This window comes from Dendropsophus ebraccatus, chromosome 1, assembly GCF_027789765.1.
Source record: "Dendropsophus ebraccatus isolate aDenEbr1 chromosome 1, aDenEbr1.pat, whole genome shotgun sequence".
Taxonomy (NCBI): Eukaryota; Metazoa; Chordata; class Amphibia; order Anura; family Hylidae; genus Dendropsophus; species Dendropsophus ebraccatus.
In genome coordinates, this window is record NC_091454.1 from 219,102,871 (window position 1) to 219,115,973 (window position 13,103).

Sequence of the window (13,103 nt, forward strand, 5' to 3'; positions counted from 1 at the left end):
TTCTCGCATGGAACAGCCTTCATTTCTAAGAACAAGAATAGACTGTCGAGTTTCAGATGAAAGTTCTCTTTTTCTGGCCATTTTGATTGTTTAATTGACCCCACAAATGTGATGCTCCAGAAACACAATCTGCTCAAAGGAAGGTCAGTTTTGTAGCTTCTGTAACGAGCTAGACTGTTTTCAGATGTGTGAACATGATTGCACAAGGGTTTTCTAATCATCAATTAGCCTTCTGAGCCAATGAGCAAACACATTGTACCATTAGAACACTGGAGTGATAGTTGCTGGAAATGGGCCTCTATACACCTATGTAGATATTGCACCAAAAACCAGACATTTGCTGCTAGAATAGTCATTTACCACATTAGCAATGGATAGAGTGTATTTGTTTAAAGTTAGGACTAGTTTAAAGTTATCTTCATTGAAAAGTACAGTGCTTTTCCTTCAAAAATAAGGACATTTCAATGTGGAAGAAAAGTATAGGTCCTCAAGACAAGTCAGAGAATATTTGAAAATAATGTCGTGTGATGATTGAAATAGTAATTGATAAACAATAGACGGTCCGAGAGAAGAATAAACTAAATAACACTTTACTTGATAAGTAAAAATAATGAGTTAAAAATTATGGTACCATAACCAATCAGTATAGAAAGTCAAACAATCAAATATAAAATCATATATAAAGACATGTATAAAAAACCATTTGACCCTAATATAGCAAATATATGCAAATCCAAGCAAGAAATAAGCACTGATGTGCAGTAATATACAATAATAAAAACAATAATTAAATGATTATTGAATCATGATGAGCACTAATGGGCAAACGGGCAATATGCAAAGTTTGAGTGAGTCCTGGATATGTGGCTCATCCGTAAAGTTCATCAATATGTAAAGATGGGGTGAATTATCGGACTGTATACACTGCAGTTGCTTATATGGATGGTGGTATAAAAGCAGCCGCGGTGTATATGTTCAATCAGCAGAGTTCATCCATAGAAATCTATTAGGGATCGATGGTCCGTGCTGATGTGCCTAGCTGGCAATATGTATAGTTCTTTGCGGTGAGTGTGCAAGATCGGGTTTTAGCGATTTAGCTATCACGCTTGTAGAGTTAGCGTACCTGCACGTGGTGATGTGGTAAAAGATTGTATGGTGTGTGTAACACCTCTCACCCGTCTTGCGAGCTGGGGATTCTGGGAGCGGTGGTCCCTTGTGCGGTATGACGCTGGAAGCGTGTGCCGCGCTCAGCCGTGGTTCAAATACAGATCGGAGCTCCGGTCATGCGCAATGATTGATGTTGCCCGCGGGACCTCGTGGTGAGAATTGGCGCCAAATCCGAGTTTGAATGGCTTGTAGTATGGTAAGCCAGTTAAAGAATATTTAAAAATGTTAGCATGCTAAATATGGATAGATCAGAATAATCTATATAGCTGGACGCGTTTCGATACTTTCTTAGTATCTTTCTCAACAGCAAAAGTGGTAATGGTGTGGTCCCAGTTTTGGTGGATATATATACAAGGTGCACTGCTGATGATTGATTAAGTTCAATTGTTCCCTAATGGTTATCCGAGTCAGGTGTTAATTGCATTGCCTCTTACTTAGGAAGCAGGACATTTGTCAACTGTTGGGTTGTTTTTTTTTGATTGCATCATAGGTATAAATTGAGCCTGAGATGATAAGGCGATGAGGGCATAATAGAACACCCGATAGTTGTAGCAGAAAAATTTTACATGTTATACAAAAAGAATTTACATGTTATACAAAAAGAAAAAATAAATAAACAGAAAGAATAAACATAATGACATATAAGATGATAACAATATTGTATATTATCAGATAGGATACAACAAGTAGAATACAAAAAATACAAAATAATATAAAAAATAATATAAGAAGTAACTATATTAGTACACAAGATAATAATGATAATGATACTGGTAAATGTTCTGATATAGAGCGTATGTCATTGCATGCATAATGCATATCATAGACCTAGTTGTGTCTGGAAATGAAATAAAACGAACTAATAAGGTTAGTCTTACGCTATTATAGTATGTTGGGTGACAGAATTGGTGGTGAATCTATAGAGAGAGACCCCTAGGGATCAATCCCTATTAAGTTGATAACTGTACATGTAGATGTTGATATTTCATTATGTTGAGTGGTGTAGATTTCTACACCACTCAACATAATGAAATATCAACATCTACATGTACAGTTATCAACTTAATAGGGATTGATCCCTAGGGGTCTCTCTCTATAGATTCACCACCAATTCTGTCACCCAACATACTATAATAGCGTAAGACTAACCTTATTAGTTCGTTTTATTTCATTTCCAGACACAACTAGGTCTATGATATGCATTATGCATGCAATGACATACGCTCTATATCAGAACATTTACCAGTATCATTATCATTATTATCTTGTGTACTAATATAGTTACTTCTTATATTATTTTTTATATTATTTTGTATTTTTTGTATTCTACTTGTTGTATCCTATCTGATAATATACAATATTGTTATCATCTTATATGTCATTATGTTTATTCTTTCTGTTTATTTATTTTTTCTTTTTGTATAACATGTAAATTCTTTTTGTATAACATGTAAAATTTTTCTGCTACAACTATCGGGTGTTCTATTATGCCCTCATCGCCTTATCATCTCAGGCTCAATTTATACCTATGATGCAATCAAAAAAAAACAACCCAACAGTTGACAAATGTCCTGCTTCCTAAGTAAGAGGCAATGCAATTAACACCTGACTCGGATAACCATTAGGGAACAATTGAACTTAATCAATCATCAGCAGTGCACCTTGTATATATATCCACCAAAACTGGGACCACACCATTACCACTTTTGCTGTTGAGAAAGATACTAAGAAAGTATCGAAACGCGTCCAGCTATATAGATTATTCTGATCTATCCATATTTAGCATGCTAACATTTTTAAATATTCTTTAACTGGCTTACCATACTACAAGCCATTCAAACTCGGATTTGGCGCCAATTCTCACCACGAGGTCCCGCGGGCAACATCAATCATTGCGCATGACCGGAGCTCCGATCTGTATTTGAACCACGGCTGAGCGCGGCACACGCTTCCAGCGTCATACCGCACAAGGGACCACCGCTCCGAGAATCCCCAGCTCGCAAGACGGGTGAGAGGTGTTACACACACCATACAATCTTTTACCACATCACCACGTGCAGGTACGCTAACTCTACAAGCGTGATAGCTAAATCGCTAAAACCCGATCTTGCACACTCACCGCAAAGAACTATACATATTGCCAGCTAGGCACATCAGCACGGACCATCGATCCCTAATAGATTTCTATGGATGAACTCTGCTGATTGAACATATACACCGCGGCTGCTTTTATACCACCATCCATATAAGCAACTGCAGTGTACACAGTCCGATAATTCACCCCATCTTTACATATTGATGAACTTTACGGATGAGCCACATATCCAGGACTCACTCAAACTTTGCATATTGCCCGTTTGCCCATTAGTGCTCATCATGATTCAATAATCATTTAATTATTGTTTTTATTATTGTATATTACTGCACATCAGTGCTTATTTCTTGCTTGGATTTGCATATATTTGCTATATTAGGGTCAAATGGTTTTTTATACATGTCTTTATATATGATTTTATATTTGATTGTTTGACTTTCTATACTGATTGGTTATGGTACCATAATTTTTAACTCATTATTTTTACTTATCAAGTAAAGTGTTATTTAGTTTATTCTTCTCTCGGACCGTCTATTGTTTATCAATTACTATTTCAATCATCACACGACATTATTTTCAAATATTCTCTGACTTGTCTTGAGGACCTATACTTTTCTTTTACTTCTTATTTATACTCCAGTCTGTAGGGTACAGACACTCCATAGGTTAACCTCGCCAAGTCACTAGCAGTTGAACTCACACTTACCTAATCCTCTATTACATTTCAATGTGGCCCCAAACTTTTGAACGGTAGTGTATGTCTCTTACCTTCATCCTTTGCCCAGTTTTCATGCACTTTGTTGTTTACTCTACAGTCAAAAAAAAAAATAAGTTGGGAGGCGTGGCTTGATGGCTGACTGAGGCAGACGTGCCTCACAGGAGCTCCTGCATCCCCTGACCGATTACCCTGAAAATTCTCCTGTTCGGGTTCTCCCCTCAGACCCCAACTCACCCCCCGCGACATCCGGAGGCCCCCGCGCTCCTTTCGGGCAGTCCCGGTGGTCGGTGACACTCCGTGCAGGACCCCCCTGGAGCTACGGCCTAGTGAAGCTGGCGGCACAGCAGCAAGACGGAGGACGCGCGCGCTTCCCAGTGACGTCACTGCAGGCGACTGGGCAGCGGCTACCTCCTCCTCCGGTGTCTCCAGCGGTCTCTCGGGAGAGGCACGAGCTGCGGCGGCCCCTTGGTTGGTGGTGGTGGCACAGCAGGCGGTGAGTGTATCCGGAGCCTGTTCCCCCCTCCTCCGGCGCCCGCCATTAGCATCCGGGACCCCCCTCCTCTCACCTCTCTGGACTGGGTGCCGCTCCTACCTGCCCCTTGTGTCCGACCGCCTGGCGGGATTGCGGGGTGAGGCTGGTGGCTGGCGGTGCTGCTGCTCGGGTGGCGTCCCACATACAGGACCTTCCCGCCATTTCCGGCCGACCGCGGCCGCCATCTTGGCCACACGGCAGCCTTCCATTTACCACCCTGTGGGCGCAGCAAACCAGAGGATAGCAGTACCAACCACCCTATATAGACACTGACTGTGCCCCTCTCTCTCTAATCTACTTGCCCTGAGTGCTGTGCTCTCCTATTTCACTAACTGTGTGGAGGTTATGGCCTGCTGTGACTGCTGCTGTACATGCTGTACCTGAAATCTCCCTGGGCGACTGTTTGCTGTAACCCATTGTTATCCATACACCTGCCTGCCTCTCTCTTGACTGTATTCTGGTGACATTGTTACTGGTGGCGGCGATACTTGTGCTGTTTAATCTCCGAACAACATGGGAGGTTCCAAGGGGGGAAACAACCCCAATAAGAATAAAAAGGGCAAAGGGACTCCTGCTGCTCCCTCCCGTCCCCCCTCGGGGGTGGACTCTGGATCTGAGGGCGTAGAGAAGTCCTCTGGACGGCATAGTCCCCTCTCCATGAAAGCGCAGACCCACGCCGCTAAACAGCTGGAACGCTTCTCCAGGTCCAGGTAGCCTCGGGATAGCCGTGTCTCCTGCTTTGAGGGCTCCCCAAATCCACCTAGACTCCATTCTCCTGAGCGGTCCCAATACTCCGCCTCTGCTATTGAAGGGAAGTTTTCGGAAATCCTGGCAGCAATAAATACCTGTCAGTCGATGCTTGTTACTAAGGTGGACGAGTTACGCCAAGATTTTGTCATACTGGGGCATGAAACCCAAAAGATTCGTGAGCGCACCACCGAGGTAGAGAGGAGGGTTTCTGAGATGGAGGATACTGTTCGTCCTATTCCTGCACAGATTGGGGATTTGCAGCGGCAGATGAAAGCTGTCCTGGCCCGAGCAGACGACTTTGAAAATAGACTGCGAAGGAATAATGTCCGTATTGTTGGGCTGCCCGAAAAAACGGAGGGTGTTGATCCGGTGGCATTCGCCGAACGCTGGTTGCACCAAATCCTGCCAGCTGAGACTTTCTCGGAGTTCTTCACAATAGAGCGAGCCCACCGGGTCCCTGCTAAACCTCTGCCACCGGGGACCCCCCCCCCCCGGCCCTTCCTGATCAGGCTGTTACACTTCCGCGACCGTGACGCTATCCTGAGAGCGGTCCGGGTTAAGGGGGAAATACTCCATGCTGTATCCTGCCCGTCTGAGAGTGGTGGATGGTAATTCTACCAAATTCTTCACGTCCCCCTCGGCCGCCCTGGACTGGGTGGAGGCGGCCCCGAGGGTTCCACCTGATGATTGAAGAATATCCGGTTGGGACTGTCGCCTGTGCATGCTGCTCCACTTGTCTCAACGCCCGGGTCTGCTTGCCTACGTTTAGCACTCACTGGGTCTCTGGCTAATAATTGTTACCTGTTTTGCCTTCCTTGCAAAAAGGGGGGGGGAGGGGGGAGGTTCTCTGTTACTAGGTCAGGGAGGGTGGGGGGGTAGTTTAGTGTGAGTTTTAGCTGAAGTTAGAGCTCTCTGCCTCGGTAGCGACTTGCCCCGTAGCTTAGTGTTCAGTTAGGGTTAAGGTCTGCACATATAGTTTTGTAGTGTTAGACAGGGAGTTGGGTACCCAGTCAGGTTGACTAGGATGTTTTTGCTTTCCGTGTGTTTTATGTTCTGTGTTTGTCTCTCGTCCGTCTTGTGTGGTTTGTGGTGTGATTGGTGGTGTGTATGGCTGCGCTTCTCTCCCCCTTGGCCGGCGGCTAGGTTAGGCCCTATATATTATTACAGCCTAAGTGATGGCGTCTCTTAAGGTACTCAGCTGGAATGTAAGGGGTCTCAACTCTAAGTTTAAGAGGGCTCTTGTGTTGGACTTTGTGAAACGTCACTCCCCTCATGTCATCTGCTTGCAGGAGACTCATGTGGTCGGACAGAAAACTCTGGCCCTGAAGAGGGCCTGGATAGCCAAGGGGTACCATGCCACCTACTTCACGTCCTCTAGAGGTGTTTCTGTACTCATATCTAAAGCTCTACCTATAACAGTCACTCAGGTGGCGTGCGACCAGTTTGGCCGTTTTGTGATTCTCCACGGTGTGTGTCAGACGTTGTCGTTTACCCTGGTCTCATTATACGTCCCCCCTCCCTTTTCTGAGTCTCTCTTGGATGTAATCTCTGTTCAATTATCCTCTATCCCTGCAGATCCGGTCCTAGTGGTAGGCGACTTTAATGCGGTGCCCGATCCCCTCTTGGACCGGACGAGTGGTGTAGACCCGGCCTCCGCCCGGCTTAACGCCTGGTGTGCTGCTCTTCATCTACAGGATCTTTGGCGCTGGAGGTTCCCACAAACGGTGAAGTACTCATACTTCTCGCAGGTACATGGTTCCTTTTCAAGGATCGACCTGGCCTTTGCATCTCCTGATTTACTGCCCCGTATTGGGGAAATTTCTTACACCAGTAGAGGGATCTCAGATCATTCTGCCTTGCTAGTTTCCCTTCAACTGTCTTGCCCTCCCTCTTCCAAACTGTGGCGTATGCAGCCCGGATGGCTAACCTCCGAGGTGGTGCAGGAGGCTCTGTCGACCGCCCATTCCTCTTACTGGGAACATAACTCGGATTTTCCTGATCCACTGATCAAGTGGGATGCCTATAAGGCGACCATCAAGGGGGCATACGTCATGGGAGTTACTACCCAAAAGAACATATATAGGCGAGAGGAGGCTTCTTTGTCAGCTCTTGCCGACTCACTAGAGGTGGAGGTGGCGCGCACGGGGGGGGGGGAGGACGTGAAGAGGAAATGGTCCAGGGCCCAGAGAGATCTGCTGATCTTACAAAAAGAGCGCACAAGGAAAAAACTGTTTGCCACGTAGGCGGCTCTTTTCGAATTTGGCGATAAGAATGGTAAATTGCTGGCTTATCTGGCAAGGGTCGAGCGCCCCACGGTCTCCGTCCCTGGTGTCCTGGGTGACCGAGGGGAACTAGTGACCGATGCCGTCCAGATTAACTCGATCTTTCGGGCCTTCTACCAAGACCTCTATTCCCCCCACTGCCCGCCTGATCCCTTAAAATACGCGGCTTTCTTGGACCAGATCCCACTGTCTTCTCTCACCCCCTCGCAAGCTGAGGCCATTGATGCTCCCCTTACGGTTGAGGAGATAGTGGAGGCTATTAAATCTATGCCCTTGGGGAAGACACCGGGTTTGGACGGTCTAGTTATAGACTGGTATAAAAATAATGCTGAGATGATGGCCCCTCGCCTCCTCGCTATGTACGGGGAATCCTTAGAAGTAGGCCGACTGCCACGATCACTCCGGGAAGCCCTGATAGTTCTGCTCTTAAAGCCGGGCAAAGACCCGCTGTCCCCCTCATCGTACAGACCTATTTCCCTCCTCACCATTGATGTTAAAATCCTGGCTAAGGTGCTGGCGGTGCGGCTTAATGGGGTAGTGCACTCGGTGATACATCCCGACCAGACCGGGTTCATGCCGGGTAGAGCCACAGATATCAATATCTCTCGATTATTTATGAATGTATCAGCTAGTACGTCGGACGCTGTCCCTGGGTATGTGCTCAGTCTTGATGTTCACAAGGCCTTTGACTCTGTTGAGTGGCCTTATCTGTGGTCTCTGCTCGGTAGGATGCGGTTTGGTCCGCGTTATCGGGCTTGGGTTCGGCTGTTATATGTGGAGCCCACAGCCAGAATCCGCACTAACCTAGATATCTCCTCCTCCTTCTCTCTTGGGCGAGGGACTCGGCAGGGTTGCCCGTTATCTCTCCTACTTTTTGCCATCGCTATCGAGCCGCTGGCGGCGGCTGTCCGGGCCTCGTCCTCTGTCAAGGGCCTTCAGAGAGGGTCAATAATGGAGAAGGTGTCGCTGTATGCAGACGATACCCTAGTCTACCTTGCAGATGTGGGATCCTCTCTGGTAACGCTAATGTCACTTATTCACGATTTCGGTGCAATCTCTGGCTTGATGGTGAACTGGTCTAAGTCGGTCCTCATGCCCCTGTCAGCCTCTCTCCCCTTGCCCGTTACCTTGCCGGATGGGCTGCTGGCGACCCGCCAGTTCCGGTACCTGGGGGTGGAGGTCACCGCCTCCATAGATAGCTATATGCCGCTGAACCTTACGCCTCTTATGTCGGCCACTGACCTTCGTTTACAAAAATGGGGGCCCCTGCCACTCTCTCTGCTGGGTAGGATAAATTTCTTTAAAATGATCTTTCTACCTAAATTCCTCTATCTCTTCCATGCTTCCCCTGTCTTTCCTCCCAGGCAGTTCTTTGCAGCTTTAACTAAGATTCTGAGATCCTTCTACTGGCAAGAATTGGATACTCTCACCTCCTAGCGCCCAAGCATCAAGGGGGCCTGGCTGCTCCCAATATGTACCACTACTTCCTGGCCTCTCAGCTAGTGTATGCTAATTGGTGGTTGGATCTGGACCTCAGCAATGCAGCGGTGGCGTTGGCCGGGGCGTTGGTTGGGTCTTAAGAGGGCCTGACGAACACCCTTTATAGATACACACCCTCTTCGCCCTGGCTGCCTCCTTTGGCTACGGTGCAGAAGGTGTGGATGATTGTACAAAAACAGAGGCCTTCTTCGCCCCTCTCTCCCCGTACCCCTCTGTGGCTTAACCCTAATCTTCCAGAACTCATGGGTTTGCAGGGTGCGGTTCTCTGGGGGAAGCATGGGGTTCGTTATTTGTCCCACATTTTTTCCTCTGATAATGTGTTCCGCCCCTTCTCTGACATGTGTGAGCTGTATGGGGTTCCGAACTCGGCATTTTTTCATTATTTACAGCTGAGGCATGCTATTCGTTCTCAGTTCGGCAGCCTTGCGGTTCCCCTGGAGTTCACACAGGCGGAGAAGCTCCTGGGTTCCCCTGACCTGGAGAAGCCCCTGACGCTTAGTTATCTAATGTTGAGCCCGGAAGATTCGTCCCCTTTTCAGAGGGCGTACGAGAGATGGGCGGTAGATATCCCCTCCCTGGGCGATCAGCAGTGGAAAGAGGTGGTGCATACCTATTACCCTACCGTGGTCAGTGCTAGAGACCGGTTGATCCAGTTTCGCTTTCTAATGCGTACCTACTACACACCTGAGAGGCTCAGAAAAATGGGAGTGTCCCCTTCAGATACGTGTTTCAAGTGTATGTCAGATGTCGCCACCTTCATGCACGCTGTGTGGTCGTGCCCTAAAATACAATCCTTTTGGCGTTCCGTCTTGCAATTCCTGTCCGACCACTTTGATTTTCCTTATGTTTGTACCCCTTCTGTATGCCTGCTGGGTCTTATTAATGGAGTCACGCAAAATAAAAACTATAGAGTATTCATCAGATTTCTTTTATTCTGTGCCAAAATTTTTTTTGCCATGGAGTGGAAGTGTACCGATGCCCCCTCCCTGGCCCGCTGGAAACAGCTGGTTAATAAATATGTCCCGCTATACGAGGCCCTCTATGAACATCGCAAGTGCCCCCAAAAATTTTAAAAAAATCTGGATTCATTGGCTTATGCTAGAAGTGACAGCAGACGTGTAGGCCTTTCTGTTGGCTTTCTGGCTTGGGGGGGGGGGGTGCGGCGCTGTCTTGGTGTTTGTGCATGTGGTTATGTGTGATGTCTTCAATGATTCGTCTTTCTGTGGGGCCAGGTACTCCCACCCTCTAGCAGTCCAGGTTTTGTATGACGTATTACAACTGTTATCCTTCACTACTTTGGTATTGCAGTTTGTCTAGACTTGTAACCTTTAACACCTTCAGATGTATCTTTGTTTATCATGTGGTGGGCGGATTGTGCCTGGCTTCTCTTTCGCATGGTTATGTTTTTTCTGTGAAAAAAGTTTAAATAAATTCTTAAAAAAAAAAAAAAAAGTTGTGTGATCGCAGCCTTTAAGGGAAGACTGGGTTAAAAAAAGGGGGAAAAAAAGCAGTACTTACCTTATAGGTGCCCACCAGGTCCCCAGCCACCTCCACTTCCTGCTCCCCACCTCAGTCCACAGGAAATAGCTGCTTAGGTGCCGTAGCTGTGACCTTCCCCAAGGTTGGCTGAAAGGGCATTTACTGTTTTTAAGCTTGGGACCTGGAAGTTGAGAACAATGGGGAAGCCATTACAGTAGGAACAACAATAGTGGGGGATCGAGTTGAACTCTACCACTCTTATTTTTTTTTTTTTACCTTGATTTCCTACCCTAAAAACAAACCCTGTAAAGTATGGGGGGGGGGGGGGATATGTGAATTGATCTTCCTATAAGATACTATAAGGCTGCATTCACATGGCCTGCTAGAGCTAAATCTGTGATCAGGGCAAAACCAACCGTTTTGCGTCCGTGTTTTTCACGGACTGGTTAAAATTGTAGTGTACTAGTTTAAATCTGTGTTTTTCACAAATTGCGGCTGTATATCCTTGTACATTTGTGAAAAAAAAAAGATCTCATTGATGTCTACGGGGGAATCCGCGACGTGCTTTTCTCCCAGTTACGACATGTCCTATTTTTTCACGGAACAGATTGGGGATCCATGAAAACGCTGAACATCTGAATAGAACAATACAAAGCAATGGGCTATAAACTTGTCTGTGCGTACAGAAAATTCATGGCACATGTGAATGCAGCCTAAGGGCCCTATTACACGGGACGATCGTGATATTGTTCAAATTTAAACAATCGTTCTGTGCAATTGCAGGCCACGATGGAAAAATCGTTCGTGTGTCGTTGATCTTTGATTTAGATCTGAACCTAAAATTATCGTTAATCGTTCGCTGTAATTCCACATTCGTTCGCTCACGTTCCGCATGTGTTCACTAATCGCTCAGTGTAATCGCACATTGTCCATTGTTTTGCTGGGATCAGAAGGAATAAACGTTCTTAGTAACTAACGACCATCGTTCTGTGTAATATGGTGAATGATTTCAGGTTAACAATAAACGATCTTGTTTGCGATCATTAATCGTTAAAAATCGATATGTGTAATAGGACCCTAAGTGTTCTTGTCCTGTATCTATAGATAAGGAGGCTCCTGCAGGTGTAGGGCGCTGTGGCTTAGTTGGTTAAAGCGCCTGTCTAGTAAACAGGAGATCCTGAGTTCGAATCTCAGCAGTGCCTTGTCCTTTTCTTATACCAGCATCTGGTCCGGTCACGTCCATTGTTATTCCATACTATCAGACTGATTCATTTGTGCTCATCAAAGTAAAATCAAACTTTCTACTCGAGTTGCCAGTCAATTCTATATATACAAATCATGGAGACTGCGGTGGAACTTGATTTTGTTGAGAGATGGCTGAACCGTATCACGGTATCAGTTACCTCTCCTGACTCCCTCATTCACAGGAATGTTAGGCAAGGCTGAAGGTTCATGTGTTACCTCTTGGGAGAGGTAAGTCGCGCTCAGAAGGCTCAGGTGTCGGTTTATTCCTCCAAGAACAAAAGGGTAAAGAGTAAAAATCACACATCTTTAAGGCCAGTATTACACGGCATGATCCTGCAGTGTAACCAAGCGCTGATCTGCACTCACTTACCGAGCCTACCCCTGTCTCGATCACCGTGCAGTAAGGGCTGTATATACATTGTTATATAATAATAATAATAATAATAATGAAGTTTATACTTACCTATTCTCCTCCATTGTCCTGCAGCCTTTCGCCCCTTGTTCCCCGCTCCCTGCTAATGCTTCTGGACCAGTCTTTTCAGTGACAGGCAGCTCAGCCAATCACCGGCTAAGACAGGACAGCTCCGCAGCCAGTGATTGGTCAGAAGGGGCAGTGGTGAGCAGGGAACACAACGGAAGAGAATAGGTAAGTATAAACTTTCATCACTGGCAGGTTACATGCATGGTATATACCCTGGTACTTGTGTGCCGCTCTGCTTGATACCCGCTCTTCTCATCAAACAGACGTGATGGAGGAAGGAAGGAGGCTGGAGACGTCTTAGTTTGGGGACCGCTTCTGTCCAGTGTCGGACTGGGCTACCTGCGGCCCACCAGAGGAAATGATTCTTGGGGTCCAACAATATAGAACCAGTCAGACACGACACGCTGACCCGCGCCTTTCCTGGATTCATCTGTATCTGTGACAAATCCCTTGGGAATAACATTTTCAGTCGAACTAAAACTCTCAGAATACTTTCTATTTATTCAGCTCTCAGGGTATGCTGGGAGTTGTAGTTTCTGAGTGCATTTAACAAATCACTGTGTGCAGAGTCTCCTGGTGGCTGCAATCTGTGGGTGACAACCATCAGCCCGTTACGTCCAGGGGACAGGGGGAGATGTTTTTGTTCTATCCCCTATTAGTGATGTTCTGGGGTCACTTCCCTACAATGAGCCCCCACAGATCTATGTATTCTTATATGCCACAAAGCATCCAGTGTAGAGGACCAAACTACAACAGCTGCAGGCACTACAACTCCCAGCATGTACTGACAGTCTGCAACCCTCAGGATATGCTGCTGGAAGTTGTAGTGCCTGCAGCTGTTGTAGTTGGGTTCT

The 13,103-nt window shown here is 46.4% G+C and overlaps 1 non-coding gene across 1 annotated transcript; it reads left to right on the forward strand.

Moving 5' to 3' along the window:
- The first annotated feature begins 11,651 nt into the window (after positions 1 to 11,651).
- On the forward strand, positions 11,652 to 11,725 carry TRNAT-AGU (transfer RNA threonine (anticodon AGU)). The gene has a single exon. It is a non-coding gene; the product is annotated as a tRNA-Thr (tRNA).
- Positions 11,726 to 13,103: the final 1,378 nt, after the last annotated feature.